This window comes from Nycticebus coucang, chromosome 3 (genome assembly GCF_027406575.1).
Source record: "Nycticebus coucang isolate mNycCou1 chromosome 3, mNycCou1.pri, whole genome shotgun sequence".
Taxonomy (NCBI): Eukaryota; Metazoa; Chordata; class Mammalia; order Primates; family Lorisidae; genus Nycticebus; species Nycticebus coucang.
Window position 1 is genome coordinate 74,989,916 of NC_069782.1, and position 6,835 is coordinate 74,996,750.

General features: G+C 47.7%; 1 long non-coding RNA gene across 2 annotated transcripts; it reads left to right on the plus strand.

The window, feature by feature from the left end:
* Positions 1-672: 672 nt before the first annotated feature.
* Positions 673-6,315, plus strand: LOC128581629 (uncharacterized). Of its 2 annotated transcripts, XR_008378891.1 has the most exons (4): positions 673-937; positions 2,840-2,976; positions 4,393-4,527; positions 4,702-6,315. It is a non-coding gene; the product is annotated as an uncharacterized LOC128581629 (long non-coding RNA). The 2 variants fall into 2 exon arrangements; XR_008378890.1 differs by lacking the exon at positions 673-937 and having other exon boundaries at positions 1,031-2,976.
* The last annotated feature ends 520 nt before the right edge of the window (positions 6,316-6,835 follow it).

The window sequence follows — 6,835 nt, forward strand, 5'->3', positions numbered from 1 at the left end:
GGGTATTTGCTATTCATCTTTTTACCTTTAGGTAGTGTTTGGATTTTTTTTCTAACACATGCTTCTTTAGTATTCAATAAATAAATGAGGATTAGATAATAATCAGAAAGCAAATCTGATGAATGAATCATCGACGTTTGGTAAACAAATAATATAGAACCTCTCTTTTGGAAATCCATTGCGATTCACAAAGTTGGCCCCTGTACGAGTTCCTAAGTTTTGCAAACATTTGAATTCAATCCCATTGTGCTTTTAATTTTTGAGAGCAGGTGGTTTGTAATCCAGATGTGAGGGAAACTGCCTGCCAGCAGTCACTTTCAGTTTTTAAAGAGAGAGGTTGGGGTTGATTAACCTCCCTAAGTGGACCCCTTACTGAGAAGGGGCTGAGGTGGTGGGGTAGGGGAAGCCAGAGACAGCAACAGGAAGAGCTTTTCCTGTCACACAGGGGACACTTGCTTAGCCTTTATTTTCTTTTCCTTCAGCCTCTTCAGGATGTACATTTTGAGATGATTCTTTGTTCTTCTTCTGCACCTGAGAATGACTTTTGTTTCTGACCTCCTTGGTGTAAGAATTTTAATTATTTCCTTAGCCCTCGGTCTGACCAAAGTTGAAATCTATTTCTACTTACTCGATCTTTCCAAAGTCCTGGCTGTGAGGCTATCTGCTGGAGTCCTACAGAAATAGGTTGCAATCTATTAGCCGAATGATTGCTCATACATCCTTTGTGAGTTCTGAGAGTGCTGAGAGCTTTTCAGTGTAGTCTGGAGATAATAGCTGGGACTTGTCCACGTTCACTTGTGAAACAAAGCAGATGCGGGATAATTAGCTGTTGGTTTTATATTTTTGGAAGATGAGTAATTTTTTTCCTGACAGAATGCACAAAGCAGGACTGCATTCCCCCTCTGCAGGACGAGCTGTAACAGGAACAGGAGCAGAGGTCTGTGGGAATGGAGGGGAGGGAATCTGGAAGGGTGCAAAGGGGGGGGACGGGTTCTCCACGTGAGAAATGGCCTTGGAAGGGAATTAAGGAAGGTGGGGTGGTATGAGGGAACAGAAGGCAGGCCCTAATTTGAAAAGCCCAACTAGATCCAAAACACGCACATAAGAAGCTTTTGGGGCCCTCCACAAGATCAGAGGATCTTGATGATATGAGAGCAGTGTAGATGGTTTCCACTCCTTTCTTTCTGCTATCCCAATGGTTGGGGTCGCAGGGACCTGGCTCTAAGGTACATCTCCTATACTCACCGGGTGTGTGTCAATATGCAAACCATTCACCATCTACAGCCCCTGTTTCCTCATCAGTGAAATGTAAATATTTAGCACTGGCTTCACAAAATCTTGTGCAGGGCGTATAGTAGTTGCTCAATAAATACGAGCTCCCTTCATCCTCTGTGGATTCCTTTGGTCTAAGTGCGACTTGTTCATCCACTTGGTGTTCTAATCTCTCAGGTTTTGCAGCCCTCATGTTGCCACACAAATGTGGCCTTCTAACATCTGTGAATGCTTTCACTTTAATAGTAAAACAACTAATAGTACCTCGGGGAGTTATTCTGTACTCACAGTTCTACATCCTTCTATCACGTGCTCCCTGTGATACAGCAGGACTAGGACCCTGGGAGGGTCCCCAAAGGACAGATGTAGAAATAGACAGGACCCCAGTGATTTCAAGGCCACCACGTAGGTGATGGGTCTAGCCAAGCCTTGACCCATATCCTCTGACTCTCTTGCTGGAGGTGACAGAAGTGTCAGGCAGGTCATTCAACATCAAAATCACAGGGGTCCTCTTTAAAATGTTCTTCCTTTTCTGACTGTGGGAACCTATTCATTTTTAGAGTCCACCTTAAGACTTTCATGTTCCGGGAATTCTTGCAATGCCAGTGTAAGAGGGGAGTGTGATCCTGTGTATGTGTGAGGCCCTGTGAGTGTGTTTGCATGTGTGTGAGAGAGAGACCCTGTGTGTGTTTGAGAGAGGCCCGGTATGTGTGTGTTTGAGAAAGAGAGAGACATTGTGTGTGTGTGTGCACGTGCATACGCATGTGTATGTGTGTGAAAGAGAGAAAGAAAGGAGCCCTGAGTGTGATCAAAAATTTTTTTTTTGCAGTTTTTGGCTGGGGCTGGGTTTGAACTCACCATCTCCGGCATATGGGGCCAGTGCCCTACTCCGTTGAGCCACAGATGCCACCCAGATCTAAATGTTTTGTCATTTTTTGTAGGGCACACTTGGCAGGCTCTGACAACACCTGCATTGTACTTTTTCCTTTGCATGGGAAGAAGACGTGGCTGTGACAGTGCTTTGTGTTCTCCAGCAGGGAAGAGTGAAGAGTGTGTGCCTCTTTGTAGAAGATGGACTTCAAGGACTGCAGAGAGGAAAGGGCAGGGATGTGTGATGTTTGTAGGTGCCCTGGGAAGAGTTCCTCTTTGCTAGGAATTATTTATGCTTACCATTATAACGCTTCTGGAAGAACAGAAAGAAAACTCTATTTCTTGGATGAGATAAGAAGGTTTTTGACTGAGTGTCACTACTGAACCAGGCCCAAATGTTTGTGCTTGGAGATGTCAAATGTGAACCCATCATTTCCATCCAAGTAAAAGCAACTGAAAGGGTCAAAACCATTGGAAGTCTGCTGGCACATCGCTGGGGCTCGCCTTTGGCTGCAGGCACTGCATTCCATTTGTCCCCTGGAGGAGGTCAGCTGTACTTCTGGGTCCCTGGCCATTGGGGGGATCCAGAATCACAGCTCACTGAGGATGAAGTCCAGGTGTTCCTAACACCAATTTTGCAAGAATTCAAGGGGCATTAAAGATCCTCAGTCCTGACATTCCCGTTTCCTTGTTATAGATAAAAACTGAAGTGAGGTCTGGCCCATAAAGACAGTTTTCCCACCTAGAAGGTTCCCGATCCCGGCAGAAGACGTGGACATTACTCCTGGTGCCAGCTCTGCCCCTGCGAACTAGATGGGGACACGGTGACTCGTGGTGAGTAAGACTCAGACTTGCCCTTAAAGAGCCTTCCTCTGTGGAGGGCCCCCCCCCCGTGGGGGCGTTGCTGGGGAAGGGCTCAGTTATGGGGTGAGGTGAGAGGGTTAGGAACGGCTCCCTAGGGAAGATACACCCAGAAGGGGTTACTTTCCCCACAGCTTGAGTGAATAAAACAGTCCATGCTGAGTTGTAAGGAGAGACCCATCAGAGCCTGCAGTGTAATGGATTAAAGTCACAGCGCACAGGGCAGGGTGTGGGTCAGGGATCATGCAGGGAGAGGGCGGCTCCAAGAGGGGCTTGGAACCCTGCCACACCCCTTGGTGGGCTGCCCGCCCTTCTGTCTGGGGCCTGCCACCCCTCCGGTGGTGATTTTGGGAGCCCAGAAAGGGGGTGGGGCCGGAAGCCCCACGGAGAGGATGGTGTGGGGGTGGGGAAGGCCCTCTGCAGCCAGCTCATAGCCGAGGAGCAACAATTTGACAGCATTTACAAGTGAGTTATAGGCAGGGAGAGCTAGTGGAGTGATCACCAAAGGGTAGGTTCATGACTCCATTATCAAATAGTTCAGGTTTTAGCTTTTTGGAAACTAGTGTTTTTCCCTTAAAAAAAAAAAAAATGGCAGCTGGCCTTTTCCGTAAATGTCCCCACCCCTGAGACTTTCCTCTGACTGTGCGCCTGGGACGCAGAGGGCTCTGTGCTGCTCCAGGAACCACCAGGGCAGTCTGTGTTTCTCCTTTGGCTGTGACGTTTCATAACAGTGGGGTTGGGGGACCCTTTAATGTTCTAAGTCTTCCTAAAAGACGCTCCAGAATAAGCTAGAACGCCTTTTAAAAATAATCCTCATGAGGCTTTACAAAAAGCAAGGTCAACGGCCATGGCTCAGGGTCATGTAAATTGGGTGCTCAGAGAGCATCTTACTCAGCCGAAAAATGAGTGGGAGACGGGACCTGGGGCAAGCCTGGGAGGGATGACTCCTTCCTGGGAGCTGCACCACCTTAACAAGCCTGCAGTCGGCCGCCCAACCTGTTCATTGGACTTGGTGGCCTGGTGGCACTGCTGCCATCAGTGCTATTTTGTTATTTATGTATGTATGTATGTATGTATTTATTTATTGAGACAGAGTCTCACTCTGTTGCCCCAGGGCATAGTGTTTCCTCTTAGCTAACAACTACCTCAAGTGATTCTCTTCCCTTAGCCTTCTCAGTAGCTGGGACTACAGATTCCCGCCATAACGCCTGGCATTTAGTAGAGATGGGTCTCTGGGTCTTGTGCTTTCTCAGGCTGGTCTGGAACTCCTGAGCTCAAGCAGTCCTCCCCCACCTCAGCTTCCCAGAGTGCTAGGATTACAAGTGGGAGCCACTGTGCCTGGGCGGTGCTGTTTCTTTTTTTTTTTACCGAAATCCCCTGACTTTTCAGGAGGGAGCCCTGGATGGGACATGGCCCATTCCAGGGTCTCAAGGATCTCTCCACTGAGGGGATCAAATGAGGTGCAGACCTTATGACACATGTGGGAAACACAGACCAGGAGGTGTTCATTCATGTGCTGTGATGGTGAGTGCAATTTGAGGCAGTGATGTTCCTGTGGTCTGGGGTCACCAGGAGCAATTTCTCAGACAAAGTTGGACTTGAGTCTGACTTTGAATATCATGTTAGCGTCATGTAGGCCAAGAAGAAAAATCACCTCCTGTGAAAAACAATGCATCACAAGTTCCCCTCTCCCCTCAGGGCCGCTTGTGTCCCCGTGTTATGACCCCTCTGCTTCAGAGAACGGCACCATCACCAGGGTCTGCTGCTGACCAAAGCAGGCACGGGAATGTCCCACGTCACCTGCCAGAGTGGTCTCAAAACCTAAGTCGGATCAAGAGTTGAAGCGACTCACTCAGCCCCATTCTGTGCTTCCCCATAGCACTGAGCCAGCTGACCCTCTGAATCCAGAGTGCTCTGCTGTAAAGACGCTGCGGGCTCAGGGTTATGGCTGGCAGGCGAGAGGAAATGTTCTTCTCATTTACATTGACTAGGAATTAATGAGCGCTTTCTAAGGTCTTCTACCACTTCCTTATCCTGTCCCTTAGAATTTTACAATTAATAGCCCAAGTAGCCCAAACTTCTTAGGAGTCTTTGCTTCCTTTGAAATCCCATACACGATAGAGAAAAGCACAGAGTTAGAAAAACCTTCTTCCAACCCTAAATACCACAGGGCAATTTTATTTATTTATTTATTTATTTATTTACTTCTGGACAATTTTCTCAAGGGGACAAAAGAAAGCAAATATACAGTGCAGGGATGGCTGAGGTCTGTAGATGCTGCAAGCAAAGAGTTATAGGTAAGTAGAGAAAGGGAGGGAGCTCTGGGAACGGGCGGGGGGGGGGTCAGAGTGAGATTTCTAAAGTGCAGCAGCAAGGAGGCCAGCAGAGTCATGCCCTAGGGAGGCATCCAGCAGCCCTGGCACAGGGACCTGTCATTGCAGCACACACAAGTCAGATGCCTCCACTATGCGTCTAACACAAGAGGGGAGATTTGGTCCTAGTAGAGCTGGAGGGCTGGAGGTGAGGAGCTAAGCCTCCCACCACCCTCTGCCTCTATCACCATTCTTCCCCGTAGGTGGAGTGACGGACCCCGCTTCTGAGAGGCTACATCTGGCCACCGACTGGTACTTGGCAGCAGGGCACTCACCAATGCAGGTGGATTGGATCTGGTAATGCCTCCACATCAGCTCTGTGCCCTCCTGCAGCAACTTTAGAATATGACCACCAACTCTGCCATCAAGATGTGGGGTCTTGAAGTCCATGCCTTGAATCTGGGTGGGATTTGAGGGTTTCTATCGATGGAGCCTGGCAGAGGAGGTGCTGTGTCTACAGGCTGCCTGGGCACACGTGCTCTTGGAACATTCCCTCTGGGAACAAAGCTGCCCTGAGTGAGAGCCTGAGCCATGTGGAGAGGCCACGTACAGGAGCTTCAGCTGACAGACCCCTGAGCTCTGTCTTTAGGTCAGCCTGGTTCTGATACCAGATGTATAAATGGAGAAGTTTGAGCATAATAAAATAGTTGCTGTTTTATGCTGCACGGTATGGGAACATTTTTCATGTAGCAAGAGATAATCTGTACATGATTTAGACACTTTGGTTTCCTATGCCAGTGATTTTCAACCAGTATGCCATGAAAAAATTTTAAAGATCATTAATTAAATTATTTTTAAAAGAAGTTCAAAGCACAGCAAGTATGTATTTTTTGACTCTTTTTTTTTTGATCAACATAATTTAAGTACGCCAAGGAAGTTTAACTCTAGGTTCAAGTGTGCTGTGAGATAAAAAAGATTGAAAAGCACTGCTCTATTTCTAGACCATGTGCTTTGACTGCTTGCAAATGGCAAGCTAGTCTACACCACCCTCACTCAAAGATGAATAAAGAGAAAAAGAAAATGCACTGTGTGTCCTGCAAAGAGCTTCTGGGGCTTAATAGAAATTAGCAATTACCACAATTAGATAATTAGAGGAAGGTTCATGGATTAGATAAGAAAGTAGGTCCCGGAGGGCGGAGACAAGATGGCTGACTGAAGCCAGCTTTCCACAGAGGCTCCCATTCAGAAGGAGAGTTAAAGGACAAAAATTCAGCAAGTAACCTGGTGGATTAGAGCTGCACCAAGAGAGTAGGTTGAAGAATGCACATCAACCCTGCTGAGGAGAGCTGCGACCCCAAGGATACAAACAAAAGGTACAAAATCCATCGCCAAGCAGACAGGACTCCTCTCCCCCATGAGAATGGCTCTGAGTGCCCCACAAACAAACGAGCAGAATTCAAAGGTCCTCCCACTACACTCCACGGGAGAGACCCTCTAAAAACTGGACTTACCTCCCCTAC